At 34.7% G+C, this 17320-nt stretch overlaps 1 protein-coding gene across 4 annotated transcripts in view; it reads right to left on the bottom strand.

Annotated features, from left to right (window-relative positions):
* mef2ca (myocyte enhancer factor 2ca) overlaps nt 1-17056 on the bottom strand; it is a 44017-nt gene extending 26961 nt beyond the window's left edge. The window contains exons 1-3 of one of the 4 annotated variants that reach the window (XM_058789116.1): nt 17038-17056; nt 15231-15289; nt 10746-10863 (exon numbers count right to left, since the gene is read on the bottom strand). The gene's annotated coding sequence lies outside the window, so the exon portion shown is untranslated. Of the gene's footprint in view, nt 1-3711; nt 3892-9878; nt 10227-10745; nt 10864-15230; nt 15448-17037 lie in introns of those variants that run through there. The other 3 variants (XM_058789117.1, XM_058789114.1, XM_058789115.1) reach the window with 3 other exon arrangements.
* Nucleotides 17057-17320: the final 264 nt, after the last annotated feature.

Genomic DNA, 17320 nt, shown 5'->3' with positions numbered 1-17320 from the left:
AAACAATAAAAGATGCCTCTTCCCATAAACCGCTCCACAACACAGAAAATGGGAAGTACCGGCAAATCCCATCGTTCTGAAGGACCTGATGAGCTTTGCTGAGATAAAACACAAGTTATACCATCACTGCGAGGGTCTGATAGCAAGCCGGTTGCTAGGGTGTTCTGAGTGGTTTTAAGCACAGTGCTACAGTATGTGGTTGCTAGGGTGTTGTTATGAGGTTGCTAAGGTGTTTTGAGTGATTTAAAATCACAGCGCAACAGTATGTGGTTGCTAGGGTGTTGTTATGAGGTTGCTAAGGTGTTTTGAGTGATTTAAAATCACAGCGCAACAGTATGTGGTTGCTAAGGTGTTCTGAGTGGTTTTGTTGCTAGAGTGTTGTTATGCGGTTGCTAAGGTGTTCTGGATGGGGTTAAGCACAATGCTACAGTATGTGGTTGCTAAGGTGTTCTGAGTGGTTTTGTTGCTAGAGTGTTGTTATGCGGTTGCTAAGGTGTTCTGGATGGGGTTAAGCACAATGCTACAGTATGTGTTTGCTAAGGTGTTCTGAGTGGTTTTGTTGCTAGGGTGTTGTTATGAGGTTGCTAAGGTGTTGAGTAATTTAAAAGCACAGTGCAACATTATGTAGTTGCTAAGGTATTCTGAGTAGTTTTGTTGCTAGAGCATTTCTATGATACTGCTAAGCTGTTTTTAGTATATTTACTGCCTAACAACTTAGAAACGTATTGGTACACTCATGGTTTCATTCATGAATGCAGCACAGAAAAGTGTTTAATAGCTGAGTTTTGGGGTTTATCCAGGTATAAGCAGCATCAATGGAACCTAAGCAAACACTGCTAATCAACCTCAACGACCCAGCGGCCTTCAAATACCTACTGGAAATGTTCAAGAACATACATTCTGCCAGCTTTCCCCCCAGCTCTATCTCATGGAGAGGACTCCTACATCTCTTTGCTGTCTATCAAGGGAGTGTGCTACGGCTCAGAGCAGCGGCCGCCAAGAGACTGTATCAATCAGTGCCGGAATGGGGACGAGTCACTCTCCGCCCCACCCTTACGGCTCGCCTCAAAACTTCCCAAGGACAAAGAGGAGACAGCGTCTGTCTTTCTCAATGAGAGCACACGAGCTGTGGAGGTTAGTCGTACCACGGAACGAGACCAGCTCCCAGACGCCCGCTACATTCCCATATCCTGAACCCACGGCTCCTGGTGGAGCACTGTGCGTGAACAGCCGTGGGCCATGTGAGACCAGGTTGATGCTGTCCGCTTAGCGCGAGATTAGAGAGAACTGACTTTGGCTCACACTCCAAAAAAAAATATTCTTTTAATCATATGTAGTAGTAAAAAAAAAATAATAATAATAATAATACGCACACCCTTAAAATTAGATATATTTAACTTAATGTGAATGAGTTATTATTAAAAATACAATTTAAAAAAATAAATAAAATAAATAAATTTCAAAGAAACTTTTTTTTTTTGGTATTTTTACTTTTTTGTTTTTCAGTTAATTGCCAATGCAACATTTCTCAATTTTGTTTAGTTTAACTTTGAGTACTAAAATAAATAAAATGCAATAAACTAAAACTAATAAATTAAAAATTTATAAAAGCTATATAGACATCATTAAAATATTACAATGACATTTAATAAATAAAATTACATTTTAATAAAATAAATTAATACAATTAATAAATTAAATAAAAAATAAATTTTAATAAAATAAATAAAATTAAAGTAAAAAGAAAACAAATTCAAAATAATGGCAAAAACTGTAACAGTATATCCATGAAACTAAAATAAAATTCAGTTTTAATTATGCTTACTGGTACATATAAAACCTTTTATAGCATAAACTTACTAATGGGGTAAAATAAAGAAAAATAAACTAATTTTCCCTGAGGACAAGTTTAGCCTAGCCTGGTATGCTACACTTCCTTATACGCCCAAATCAATGGAAAATCTCAAATTATGTCCTAGATTTTTGCAGGCCTTTCAGTGACCTAATTACAAAAGCTAAGCTTGCAATCACTGTCAGCTACGATCGAGCTATTAGCAACAATTCGCTTAATATTCTGGCAAATAACTCAAAACTATGACAGCGAGAGCACAAGGCATTTTGGCGCATTGCTCATAGTTGGTTGCTCATTTGCATGGCTTCCTTTAGCTGTGGAGATGTGTGTCACACAGCTGTGTTCTCTCAGTGTGTGTGCGCCGCGTTTGCGCTTCACCGCTAACCGATACACACTGCCAACTGAAACTCTGTGGCCATTCATAGCCACATGCTAAGATATCACTTCTGTTTTCTGTTACATTATTTTAAAAGCAATGCATTTGTTACATTAATACTGTGCTGCTCAGTATGTGATCATTTAAATCTACACTTTTTTTAATCGATCTTTTTTTCTTTTTTACAATATACAGTTTTTTGCATAAGTAAATTCTACCTGATTTGATGCATAAATTTAGGGAAAATAAATAAACAAACAAACAAACAGGGAATATTAAATCGAACTAATGTTAATTTGTAAGAATAATGAGAATGAAGAATGATATGAGGCACAAAACTGGTACATGTAAGAAACTGATTACTACAATTGTCAATTTTAACATCTTAAGCCATAAATATTCGTCCACAGATTGCCAAGACTGACCAATCAAAATCAAGTATTCCAGAAAGCTAGTTTAGATGTTATGAAATGATGTATACTACAGTTTTAATCAAAAGCGACAGTTTTTTTCTTCTATTCTACTTGTTTTCTGTCATTTAAAAAAACAAAAACATCTTGTTACGTGTACTGCGTTAGACTAACCGAGACTTGTTATAGCACTTGCATATCATTGCTCTTTTGTTGATTTTGATTGCTTCCATTGTCCTCATTTGTAAGTCACTTTGGATAAAAGCGTCTGCTAAATGACTAAATGTAAAGAAATGTATAATGTTACAAAACATCTAATTCAAATAAACATTCTATTCAAAGAATCCTGAAAAAAGCATCATGCTTTCCAAAAACATATTAAGCAGCATAATTGATTTTAACCTTGATAATAAGAAATGTTTCTTGAGCATTAATTCAGTGAGCAGAGGAGACTTCTTCCAATTTAATTATTTTTTTAAATCTTAAAAGGCCCCAAATCTTTGAACAATAGATTACATTTTAACAATAATAATTAGTACTGTCAAATCGCGATTAATCGCATCCAAAATAAACATTTTTGTTTACATAATATGTGTGTCTACTGTGTATATTAATTATGTATATATGCATGTATGTATATATTTAAGAAAAATGTTTGTTTATATATTAAATATATTTATATATAATATAAAATATAAGAATATGAATAAATAAATGTATAAAAGTAAATATTTTAAATATATATACTGTATGTATATTGTATGTGTGTGTATTTATATATTCATAAAAAATATACACAGTACACATGCATACATAATGTAAACAAAAACTTATTTTGGATGCGATTAATCGCATGACAGCACTAATAATAATAATGTAAAGTTTGTTTTATTTGTTAATATGCAGCTAAATCTATTAGCAACTATATTATATATATATATATATATATATATATATATATATATATATATATATAGTATGTGATTTTTTACGTCAAAGCCGACTGTATATTATTTGCCAAGAGTAAATGCATACTTGCCCTGCAGTTAGCAGTTCACGGCTTAGACACAGACCTGTGATCGATATCCTTAAGTGTTTTTGTCAGACTGCCCGACGTGGAGAACAGATCTCGCCAGCTGGTTGGCTCTGACATCAGAGCGAGTCTCACGGTGTAGGCTGATCTCTCCGCTCTTGGCACTCAGAGCCACTGGCAGCGTGTATGGGACCGTGCTCTCACGCAGCAGGTAAGTGACCTGAAGAAAGCAGGTGGCCGTTTCTACCTCTGATCCTTTGAATTACACCCTAAAGTTTAATATTTCATTTTGGTGATTTGTTTACATCCTTAACCTTAAGTAAAGTCACCAGTAATAGCAATGCTAGCCTATTCACCTTATTTTGCAATGTGGAAGTAAGCAATTTTCTTTGATTGTAATTGTGTGAGATTTTTGTTTCATTGGCCACTATAGGTAAATAAATTGAAGAATAACAGTACAACCCAGTGAGTTAATAATTGTGACAAATTAAAATAAGAAATACCAATTTGCAATATCAAGCTGTTTTGTACAGCTAAAAATAACTGGAAGTGAATGACACCGGAAGCTTCACACATTGAAGTTATAAATGGATGCCCACTCTTACATTAAAAATATGGTGAGAGGATTTTCTAATGGATTGAGATGCAGCATGTTCTAGAGCTCACAGGGAGTTTTAGATGTAAAAATCAAGCCTAGAAAAACCAGAGGCCAAATTCACAAAATATTCTTAAAATTTTTAAAAAAAAATTAACTGCTATTTTTTTTTTACCTTTGTATTCCCAAAAACATTTAAGAATGTTCTAAAGTTAAAACTTAAGAATAATTTGAATTCCTGAAAAGAATGTTCTTAGAAATCATCATACAGTAAAAAACCTCTTAAAGTTCAGATAACCTACAACTATGTAAAACGTTTAATGAATTCATTGGTTTGTTTAAATTATTAAGCATTATAGCACAACTCGATATATATATATTACTTCTACAAGGGATGATAATGTAAACAATGATTGTTATTATTTTAAGTGACTTTTGCAAAATTCAAAATTCAGAAACAAGTTGAAATTCAAAAATCGAGTCTAATAGGGACCTTGTTTTTAATTTTATAATCTCAAAAATTTCTGAATAAAATTTCATGCTGAGAGATAACCCCTTAAAATTATTCTTCTTACACAAATGCATCGATTCGCTTCAGAAGGCCTTGATTAACCCCCTGGAACTGTGTGGAGTACTTTTGATGATGGATGCACTTTTTTGGGCTTCAAAATCTTGACTGCTATTCACTGCCATTATTAAAGGGATAGTTCACCCAGAAATGAAAATGTGATGTTTATCTGCTTACCCCCGGGGCATCCAAGATGTAGGTGACTTTATTTCTTCAGTAGTACACAAACGAAGATTTTTAACTCAAACCGTTGCAGTCTGTCAGTCATATAATGGCAGTCAATGGGACCCAAGGCTTTGAGAGAAAAAAAAACCTACACAGACAAAACCAAATTAAACCCTGCGGCTCATGACGATACATTGAGGTCTTAAGACACCAAACAATCGGTCTGTGCAAGAAACTGAACAGTATTTATATAATTTTTTTACCTCTGATCCACCGCAATGTCCAACTGTCCTGAGTGCGTTCACAACAGCCGGCACGTGACGCGTCAACGTGCTCTGGCATAGTAAACGCATACGTGGAAGCGATCTGTCGCATGTACACGTCACTCATTGTTTAGATCGTTTCCGTGCATACGCATGCCAGAGCACGCTGACGCGTCACGCGCCGGCTGCTGTGAACGCACTCAGGACCGATTGTTTCGTGTCTTAAGACCTCAACGTATCGTCACGAGCCGCACGGTTTAATTTGGTTTTGTCTGTGTTTGTTTTTTTTGACTCTCAAAGCCGTGGGTCCCATTGACTGCCATTATATGACTAACAGACTGCAATGGTTTGAGTTAAAAATCATCATTTGTGTTCTATTGAAAAAACAAAGTCACCTACATCTTGGATGCCCCGGGGGTAAGCAGATAAACATCAAATTTTCATTTTTGGGTGAACTATCCCTTTAAGCTTGAGAGAGCCAGGACGTTTTATAATAGAGCTCCGATGACTTGAGGATGAGTAAATCATGGGCTAATTTTCATTTTTGGGTGAACTATCCCTTTAAGTATTTGTCAAGAATTCCACATTCTTTAGGATTTATCTTAAGAAACATCTTAACGTTTTTCTTAAGATTTTTGTGAATCCAGCCCCTGAAGTTTACTGGCTAAATGTGCTTCACTAGATCTGTTTATCTCACCCAGTATCTGCATCATAAGAATTGGATTTGATCTGGCACTGGCGGTCTGGAGGCCTGGGTGTGGGTGTTTACAGCAGCATGGGAACGATCTCATGGGGAGGAAGTGACGTGGAAACTAGGGAGCATTGTAAACCAAACAAGGATGACGGCAGGTTCTCGGCTCGACGGCCCCCTCAAACTCCCCCTCACAGACTTCCTCTTCCAAATATACTGCGTGTGTAAACGCAGCAGATCCAAAAATAAAATTATGAACTTTTACCCTGAACAACAGAAGCAGTGGCTGAAATTGATGGCTCATCAAAACTGAGACAAACATTGTTCACAAGCGTCAAATCAAATGTTTTGGGATATGCGACTTCAAAAACCAACATACTTTAATTTACAGCTCTCAATGCTTTCTGTGCCTTCAAATGCAGAATAGAGATGCTAGTCTTCTCTAGACACTCAATTTGAAAGTAAACCTCATTGTGGGAACTGGCGGAAAAATTCTGACACATAATCAAAGTACAAACTTACATGATTCGAGCAACATGGTCAGGCCTAAAAAAGCCCACAAATATGCAAGTTTGCTTCAACCAAACGTGGATTGCACCTCTGTAATTTTGAGGATGGAGAAAAGTTGAGGTTTTTGGCTGAGGTCAGTGCTATATTTAAGCAATATGGCATGAGATATTCACCATATAGCACAGCCTGGAGTGTCTTAAAGGGATAGTTCACCCTTTAAGACACTCCAGGTTCTGCCATTATTTACTCAGCCAAATCTTTTCAAAGGAACCCAAAAGATAGATAGATATTTTGAAGGACGACACTGGACCACATTGACTTTCATTGTATGCTGTGTTCCACAGAAGGTTTGGACCAACATGAGGGCGAATAAATGATGAAAATTTTAAATTTTCGGTGAACTTTCCCTTGCTTTTCAGGAGATACTACAAATTTTAATTTAAATAATGTTTTATTAAGCCAATATAGTAATATATTAACTCAATCTAGTCCCTGATAGGTAAACTAAGGTAAAAAATTGCATGTTGTAGTAGCTGTTAAACCTGTACTGTCTAGAATGCTGTATTAACCAATTAGCATCCAGAAATGAAACTGTCAAATTTATAGACACACAAAGAATGGCTTTGACTCCTGCCGTCAAGCTTTGCCGCTAACCGTCCTTCATCAGCTGGACTTCTGTAAGACCTCAGGAGGTCAAGAATTTGCATTTGTCCATTGAGAGACACCTGGCTTGGGATTCTTGCACCGTTAGAAACCTGTCAGTGTGCAGATAACAACCCAGTCCAAAAGATGGACCGACATAACCAGGAGCCCAACGAAACGGCTGACTATCCCGTTAATGGGAAAAACTGGACAGGATTCCAGTGCCGTGTTACAGTGGACACAGTATCTGTTACCTCAGAGCCGACAAGTCACATCTTAAATACTTTAACTAACCTCACACTAAACTATGAACACATGATCCACTAAAAATATCCCCAGACGCACGCGTCGAGCAAGGGGGGCGAGTGTTCGCTGATTAACGCTATATACGGCCCACCGTACAAAGAGTTCTCTGTGCGAAACCTCCTCACTGGAGGATGTAACGCAGTGAATTGAGCATTTTACACCAGTGACAAAGATAGATTACATGACAGGGGAAAAATCTGAAGGTTTTTTAGTTTTTTGTGGCAAAATCAAGCTGTGCCGAAAAACTGCTTTGAGAGCAAGATCAGCAAAGCCACAGACCAGGAGAGCTTAGATTTCATTTATTAGCTTTTCTAGAGTTAAAAACCAGGTTGAATATGCAGAGTGCAAAAATAATGAACACACGCACTGCTTTTCTTCATTTACAATGAATCCATATTTTATTTTATTTTTTAAATAAAAATTTGATATGTAAAAAACTGATTTTATAAGTTTTATTTTATAGGTGTATTTATATAAATATTACAAGTACATTTCCATTTTTTTAATTCAAAACTCATTTTAGTGTTATATAATGCATATCAAATAAAAAAAAATATTTATGTTTAAATATATATTTAAAAAATCTTATGCAATAATAAGTATATATTTTACATTTTAATAGCATTGCATATTTTGTTCATTCATTTTACTTTATTTTTTGTTTTAATAAAAAAAATATTTATAACAGTTTTCATTTATTTTTTATAATATTTTTTATGATAGATACATGTTTGTGTGTGTAGATATACACCCACATCCATAAAACTTAACATATAATGCTTATAATTGTTACTAAAATATATATATAAAATAGTTTACAGATTTGTAATTCTAAAATTTTTACATTTGCATCAGAATTTTTTTTTTCAAATGTCTTCATTCAGGAGGTATAATCAGCACAGCTGTTTTTTCAAGAACGATGATGGTGACATACTTTTGAGGTTTCGCTGCATTTCACTCAGTGGCTAATGAAGAAAACCAAGGAAAGTGCCATGGAGGTCTAACCAGCACTCAGACCACCCAGCAGGATAACCTACACAACTCATATACTGACTGCACTCGTCTCTATAGCCTATACGCTACAACTAGCTGTTAACACCACAATTACAACTTCATCCCATCAAGCTCTTTACGAAACTGTTTTTCCTTAATACGACAGCAAAGCGACGAAGCTCCAGAAAGTAACTTAGAAATCACCAACAGGCCTCTCATAACATCTAAATCGAGAAGTTGATTAGCTTTTCCAAATGATAAAATACATGAACGTTAGCTTTACTTTTATTCATTTATTCATTAACATTTATTCATTAACGTCTCACCGTCAAGTGACTCCGTGCACAGCTGGTGTGAATGAAAACACAGTGGCTGTTGTTGTCATAATTTATTGCTGTTAAGTTGTCATCATTCACCGCTAACTAATGCAATCACACGTCAGGTTTATAGTTTCCTGATGGCAATAAACAGTTGAAGTGTGTGCCATACTTTGAGAGGCAAACTGCAGAGTCTCAGCGCATGGCACACGTTTCCTGTTTGTATACAAGCATTTCACCTCATCAAAAATCATGCAGATTTGTTAATTCCTGCCACTCTTTCAATACTAATGTGCATTTAAAACACTCTCAAAAAGGCCACAACGAATGCTATTAAGCAAAGGGAGGAGCACTAGGCTTTCCTGGATCACATTTTGCCCTTTGGTCATTATTATTGTACAAGCACCAGCGCGGAGTACTTCTCTCGTCTAAACGGCTGGGAACCCCATCCAGGATATTCCAGGTTAACTGTAAAGCCATTAGTTTCGGTAAGAGCTGCCATATAAAATAACTTGTTTACAGTTCTCCAATTACCACAGCTGGGGTATAAATAGAGATGCTATTCATATAATTACACCATTTTGGAAAAGTTGTTCATTTAGCGTTACCTAAAGCACCCCAGACAACATTTAAATAAAAAAATAAAATAAAATAAAAAAAATCACAGTTACTTATATTCCATACTACAGCAGCATACAGTATTATTTTTTTCTAGCATATAATATTACATGACAAACTATTCTATACTCTAAATTTTTTCTAAATTACTTAAACTATACTATATTACCTGTAAAACCATTCTTTTCTATACTAGTGTATACTGATTCTTTTTAAAGTGTACTATTCTAGTGTATATTACTTGTACTATTCTTGTATAGGCTACTACTGTATACTAATACTTTTCTATATTACTTCAGTATATACTATTCTAATGCTCGTTAAACAATACTAAGCTACTCCATACTTCAGCTGTGCTATTCTACTTTGGTATATAATATTACTTATACTTCACTAGTATCACGCGTAAAACTGTTCTGTTCTATACTCATTACACTATACTATTCAGCTGCTTGTTAAACTATAACATGGTATTCGATACAAACTAATCATACTATTCTATTAACCAAAAAGCTTCTAGTTGTGACAGTTCAACTTACTTTGTAATGCATGAGTGTGTCAGGTCCAGAAAGCATGCATGCGCTGGTGTTAATGGTCAGACACGCACCGGTCCAGAACTCCTCACACGCTCTCCAAATCCAGAACCGCGTCAAAGCGCTTCATGTGCGCGTCAATGTGAGAATGATCGCTGAACTCCGCGTCTCTCATTGGTTTTGACACATGTAGCGATGGAAGCGAAAGCGTTTTTTTTCTTTTCTTTAAATAACGGGAAAAAACAACTGAATGCGTCCAGAGTTATCCTGGGTGGATCAGCAGTGTTTGAGATCTCCTCTAGTTTACTGACACGATCCTCACGAGCGTCTGTTCGTCACACAGGAGAGAGAATCATTCTGTCTCGCTCTCTCTTTGTAAAGGGGGCGGGGCTAACGCGTACTGTAACTCACACCCGCACGCGCGTGACGCGACGCGTCCCACTAGAACGCTCTTTCACTTTACGCGTCTTCAATAACTGCACTCAAAGAGTTCATGTCCAGTTATTTTAAGGGAAACTTACTGTACTTAGTTACCAATTTCTTTGACTATCTTTTATATTTATTTTTTCTTCACCCGATTAAATACACGTTAAATAATAAAATGTTAAATCATAATTATTAATGAATAATTGTTGCAATCAATATTGTAATTTCATACAATTACCTTTATTGGTTAATTTTTTTTTTTTGTATAATTATTATTAAATTGAATAATAAAGCTAAATTGGTAACCTTATATAATGTCTAATTATTATATTTGTTATTTATACAATAAGCAAATATTAAATATTTAAAATAAATTGCATTAAAATAAACAATAAAAATGTCATTTATTAATTTGTAAAAAAAAAAAAAAAAAAAAATCTTTCTTACCAATCACTTGCTCAAATCCTTCTGTTTCAGCTTCACTATCTTCTCCCTCTGAATCCTCACTGCTTTTGTGTCTCCATCAAATGGGTTTTTTTAGGCTTTCAAATCCTTCGTTTGGCACCTAGAAAAATGAAATATTCATCAAATTATATGAATTAGTTATTAGTCTGGGGAATAATGCACATTAAAACGCATCAGTGAAGTTTAGTGACATGCGCACACTAGTGGCGGGTTGGAGTATTACACCTCAATCCAGACACCACACATCCTTTCAATAACCATAACAGCTCGATCAGAGGGCTTATGTATTTGTTCATTCAGCTGAGACCGGGTCTGTTAACGTTTTTTTAAAGTTTATCTCGATAACTGAGCATTAGGGAGAGAGCGGAAACAGTTTAACCACTCTTGTCCAAGAAAAGCTGTGTGTGTGTTTTAATAGACACAGAACACTGACAACCCCTTTACCTTTCCAACACTTTTCCTGGCAGGCCTCTAATGCTGACACTCACAAAGGAGCATGGGCACTCTGAAGGGGGCATGTTTTTCATTGAACAATTTCCCCTTAGGCTGCCAAGTGCGTGTAAGGGTAAAACCTCCATGTGAAGTTTTGCAACACTTTGAGCGCAATCTTAAGTGTCTGTGAAGCTTGGTGGTAGCCTAATTATTAGGATTTTGCAATTGTTTGTGTTTACTAAGGCCACACTGCAGCTAAATTCATGTTCTGTACATTCACGAGAATGACAACCGCATTCTACAACCGAATTAACTTCTGAAAAATTCTTTAGCCTACTACAGAAACAACATTTACTACACCTTTACTCAGTGAACGTCTGTTGCGGTGCAAGAAACCACAGGGGGAACGAGGTAGGTTTGTGTTGCCAGATCATGCTCTAAAAACTAGCAAATAAGAAAAAGCACATAATCAACTTCATTCCAAATGCAATAACTTGGAAACCTACACCTGCCTAGTTTATTAACTATATAAAAGCCCAAACAACAAGCTCAAAGACATGCAGCCTAATATGCATCGCTTATAATAAGTGCACATGGCACTTAAACACTTAAAGAGCGCGCTCTGCAAACCTTTCCAAATAAAAATAAAATAAGACGGCTATGTTGACAGGGATTTAGTTAAAAACATAAGGCGTTACTTTGGTCAAAAATAGAGGCTACCAAAAGCATGAGTCGCCAAAAAGTTGCTGTTGTTACCACAATGTCAGTCATTGCAATTTTAGGTCTGAGTTCTGTTCCATACACACAAGAAACTGTCATTTAGGGGGTTCACTCCCGTATTAAATGTGGGAGTGTGTGCATAAGATTCATGCATTTCCATGAATGCTTCATAAAATTAATATCGAGATGAAAATGAGTAACTCAGCAGAGATTCAGCACACATTTTACCTGCTGTCATAAAAAACGCATTACAGAGAGAAAGACAGCCAGCCAGTCCCCAGTCAAAAGATAAAATAAACAGCTTGTCTTCAAGTTCTATTTTATAGCAAATAACAGGTTTGCATTGAAAAGACAAATATTTTAACTTTAACTCCTTTTGGACAAAGTGAATATTTCTGTGTTAATTGAATAGCAGAATGAAGGAAGAACTCATACAGGTTCGGAACAACATGAGGGTGAGTAAATATTGACCACATTTTTATTTTTACTACGATTATTTATTTAATACCAAGTTTCCTGTTATACCAGTCATTTTTCTCAATCTAGCCTATTTTGTTGTAACTGTGCTGCAAAATTATTTAATGCAATCCCAGAGTAGTAGGAATCTCAGTCTTTTCATGTCTAACCCACTCACACATTATAGTTGTTTGCATGTGTCGCTGAGGCCACGGCTCACGGCTAGACACCTGTAAACCACAACACATAAGCCTGAATACAGAAAACATGTTTTCTATTGTTGTAGTTCACACTCTGGTTTCACTGGGGGAGTCCTAGCGTGCAAAACTCACTTCAAATCGTGCTGCATTATGTTGCTCACCTGACGACTTCTCAGGCATCGATGTCTCTAAACCTGCCCTAAAGCCACGTCAACCCCGAGTCTGTTACATAACCTGATATCTATGCTTACAGGTATGCCTTTTAAAAATATACATATATCATATTACACTACATTATGCCCAAAATGTTACATTATATTTATGTTGCAGCATAAAACCCATGTACAAAAGCACAAATACAGCATCAAACAAAAAGAAAAATGAATAATTAAATTGCAAATTGAGAGTCCACCTTCTCAAAAAATAAAAAAAATAAATAAAAAAATAAGGCAAAACAAGAAAAAAGTATTTTAACCAACATAACAAAATAATCTATATATGAACTATAAGAGAACATTTTTGGTGTTCACAACATTAATCAGAAAAGTATTTATTTATAAATTATACATAATTCATAAATACATATATAATTATATATATATATATATATATATATATATATATATATATATATATATATATATATATTTGTTAGTAGTATGTTAGTAGTGTGTGTGCATATGTAATGTATTTTTTTACATACACACTATATATATATATATATATATATATATATATATATATATATATATATATATATATATAATTTTTTATACAGGGTAAAATTGTAAGAATTATAAGAGAACATTTTTGGCATTTATCAAATGAATCACAAAAGCCATGTTTCATATATTATATTTATACATTACATATAATTAATATATTTTGTATATTATGTATATTTTATATATTATGCACACACATATACATAAATATCCATAGGCAAAATTAAAATACACCGTTTTCAAATATTTTAGTTAATTTTGTGTAAAAAAATTTTTTTTTTTTAAATTTTCATTTAAGCAATTAATGTCTCAGTTACACTGAATATAGCCTTTTTACTTTATTAAATTAGCAGACTCTTTTATCCAAAGTTTTTTTTTTTTTTTTTACAAATATAGCAATGTAATTAGAATACAATATTCTGTTAAAATAACCAGGCTGAATACACAGAGTGAAAATACAAACTCATGCGGTAAAAACTGAGCTCGGTGCAGCTGAACATGCAAATCTTGCTGCATTGACGTTCAGCATCCAAAGTGGGTCAGTTTGCGCTTCCTCCTCAAAAACATTCAGCTTTTTTAGAGCATCAACCATCGGGACAGCCAGAGAGTCTAAACTATATAAACACTGGTGCAAACACTCACACTCAGTACATAAGGATAGCATTATCACGGCGTCTTGTTTTGAAACCGAAGCTGTAAGCGGAGAAGGCTGCAGTGGTTGTGGGCAGGAATCGGTGGTTTTGTGGGCACCTCAAATGCCCTTGATGTGCCTTTCATTATCTCAAACACTCTTGATGGATACCCTACAGCTGTGGCCTTTATAGAGAAAGAAACCAGGGGATCTAGCACCAGTAAAGAACATTCGCTTGGGGAGATGTGCACAGTCTGCACACTTATTTAATCCTAATTTTAAAAAATAGTTATCTTTTTGTTTCAATATTATGTACACTTGTACTAAATTCACGTTTACATTTAAAGTACTCTTTAAAAAATATTTTGGTTTAATTTTGTAAGTAAAATTTTTTACTTTTTTTTAACTTATTTTTTATTGCAATATGTACACTGGTACCAAATACAGGAAGTAGAAATGACATTTAACCTTTGTGCCGAGCTTGAAAATCCTTTACCTAATTTGGTGTTCCTGGTCAAAAATGACTGACCTTTTAAAAATTTATTGTAAACTTTTTAGAAAACAAGGTGACAAAAAGATCCAAGATTTGGTAATAATATAGAATGCTGGTTTTCTAACAATTATCACAGGTTTTGCGTATTATTTGGAGCATTATTTGTGGAAAGTTTTGGCAATGTTCACTAAAAAATTGAAATGCATAAGCACAGACAATCAATCAGCTCAAAAAAAGAAATACAAAAACTGTGCCAGTTGAAAGAAAACAAGCTGACAAAAAGATTGAAACCAAAATTTGGTAGCATAACGAGAGATTTACAAGCAAGTTTTGGTAGGCCAGTCATTTTTGACAGGGAACAGCCAATTTTTTCGAAAAGTTGTCCGTCAGTCATAATATTAACAAGCATTTTTGGAAACAAGAAAATCCTCCACAAAATGTGGGTTAAACATACAGTGACTTGATAAAGTCCTCAAACAATCCGACAAAGAACGCAAAAGCTTTTTTGGTCATAAAAGGAGCCGTAAACAAGCTTGACACAATATTAGTCAACGGCGATCCTCTCCCGCATTCATCTCCTAGACAAACATATCTATTTACGAAGGCAAACCATCTCCCGAAAAAAAGCCCACCTCTCTAAATTTGTATCTTTCTATTTCTATTCTCAGGTCTGCATTCCCCAAACGAGACGTGTTGAAACACCGTGTCACGCGAGCACACACACTTTATTGACTTATGTTCGACCACAGACACGTCATTTTTTCGCCAACGTCAAACAATCGTTTAATTTGGACATTTTTGGTCACTTACCAGTCCGATAACTTTCTTCTCCAGGAAGGTCAACCCTCCAGCACCTGCTGTGGGCCAGTCTTTGTAAAAAAAGAAAAAAAGTTTGTTAATATGTCAAAAAAGGCTACAGAAAATCAAGCCAGACCAGCTGGCTTTGAAGAGAAACCCAAAATTGGGTTGCGTTTAGTTCAGATCTCGATCCACAGTGAAGGGGAGATGGCATCCTAGCCCCAACCGCACCCAACAAGGACATACACACTCACACACATGAGCACATAGACACTTGGGTACGACCTGCAGCGTATGCGTGATGTTCAGGGCGAGCGTCTGGCAGGGCCCCTCTCACCTGCTGCCGTCAGTCTCGTGTATATTTAGATGAAAGTATCACTGACATGCAGGCCTCTGTTGGCCTTGGCACAAGTGCCCAGGATTATTGCCCCTTACAGGAAGATATTGCAGCTTTTCATGCAGATTAATTTAATTTAGATGAAATTCGATTTGTATTTGACAGGACAAGAGCATACTGTTCTTGGGGAAGCGACATCTCTGCAGCCAAACAGGTAAATCTCTCTGCATCGCACAGTTACTTTAGTATCGTTGACATACTCAGGGTTTTAGTTTTTGAATTAAATTTTATTAAACTTTTTTTTTTTTTTACATTTTAGTTTTGGTTTAATTCATTTTATTATTATTTTTATATAGTTTTTTAGCATTTGAAAATGAGAAATGTTGGCAACTAGCTGAAATAAATGTAAATATAAATTATTTATTTATTATACATAATTTATTTCAGTTCATGTTTATTTTATTTAATAACCCTGTCTCACAGAAACATGCCCAGGTTAAATTTCATCCACAAATTTAAAAGAAGGTAAAAATGATTAATATTTTACATAAAGAAAATGTAGGTATATTTTATTAATATCTTTTTTTTTTTTTTTTTTAATTGTGACATTATTTTCAGGACAATTTCTCATTATCGAAATGTATCTTGACATTATACTTTTAATATTTGAATTCTAATTTCCATTATTCTCAGTGATGATCGATTAAATTCTCATTACTGTAATTTACTCAAATTATTAAAAATATATAAATTATTTAATATAAATTATTCAAAATTAAAGAGAGCACTACAAATGCTATCATCATGTATAAACAATTTAAATATTTTATTATATTTTATATAACATTTTTTTTGCATTACAGTAATGAGGTTTTTTTTACAATATACAAATGAAAATCAAGGGACAAAAATATAAAAAATAATGTCACCATGAAAAAAATAGTACTGCTGTTAAAAGTATAATACAAAATAAAATATCATTGGTAACACTTTACAATAAGGTGTCATTTGTTAACATTAGTTAATGTATTAACTAACATGAACAAACAATGATCAATACATTTAGTACACTATTTATTCATATTTGTTAACGCTAGTTAATAAAAATACAGTTGTTCATTGTTAGTTCACAGTGCATTAACTAATGTTAACAAACGCAACTTGAGATTTTAATGATGCATTAGTAAATGCTGAAATTAACATTAACTAAGATTAATAAATGCTGAAGAAGTATTGTTCATTCTTAGTTCATGTTAACTAATGTTGTTAACTAATGTTAACTAATGAACCTTATTGTAAAGTGTTACCATATCATTTTTATTTTATTTTACTGTCTTTTGATTTTGGGATGAAATACGACTGGATTATGACAGGTTTCCAGAGATTCATCCAAACATGACTCATTCAGTACTGTAGACTGATTAAAAATAGCATGCATTATTTCTTTGAGTAGCATTGCTTTGAACATACTGTCATAATCACCATGAATGTAAAGTTTGCGTTCACATGCATCTTTCGCAATGGGATACACTGGGAAAGAGGACACTAGCGGTCACATGACTCCTATGGAACATATCCCCGGTCACCATGTGGTAATGGGAGGGCCCTGCTGGTCTGTCCTGGTATGCATGTCGACCAGTCCCAGAGAGACACCGAACCTCCAGCTGAAACCAAAGATAACAAACATTTGCCCACGCAGTGGCCGTCTTAACATGGATGGGTGAAAAAGGCTTTTGGGAAATGACAGGTAAAACAAATTCACCTG

This window comes from Onychostoma macrolepis, chromosome 10 (assembly GCF_012432095.1).
Source record: "Onychostoma macrolepis isolate SWU-2019 chromosome 10, ASM1243209v1, whole genome shotgun sequence".
Lineage (NCBI taxonomy): Eukaryota > Metazoa > Chordata > Actinopteri > Cypriniformes > Cyprinidae > Onychostoma > Onychostoma macrolepis.
This window is presented reverse-complemented; position numbering and strand designations above follow the sequence as displayed.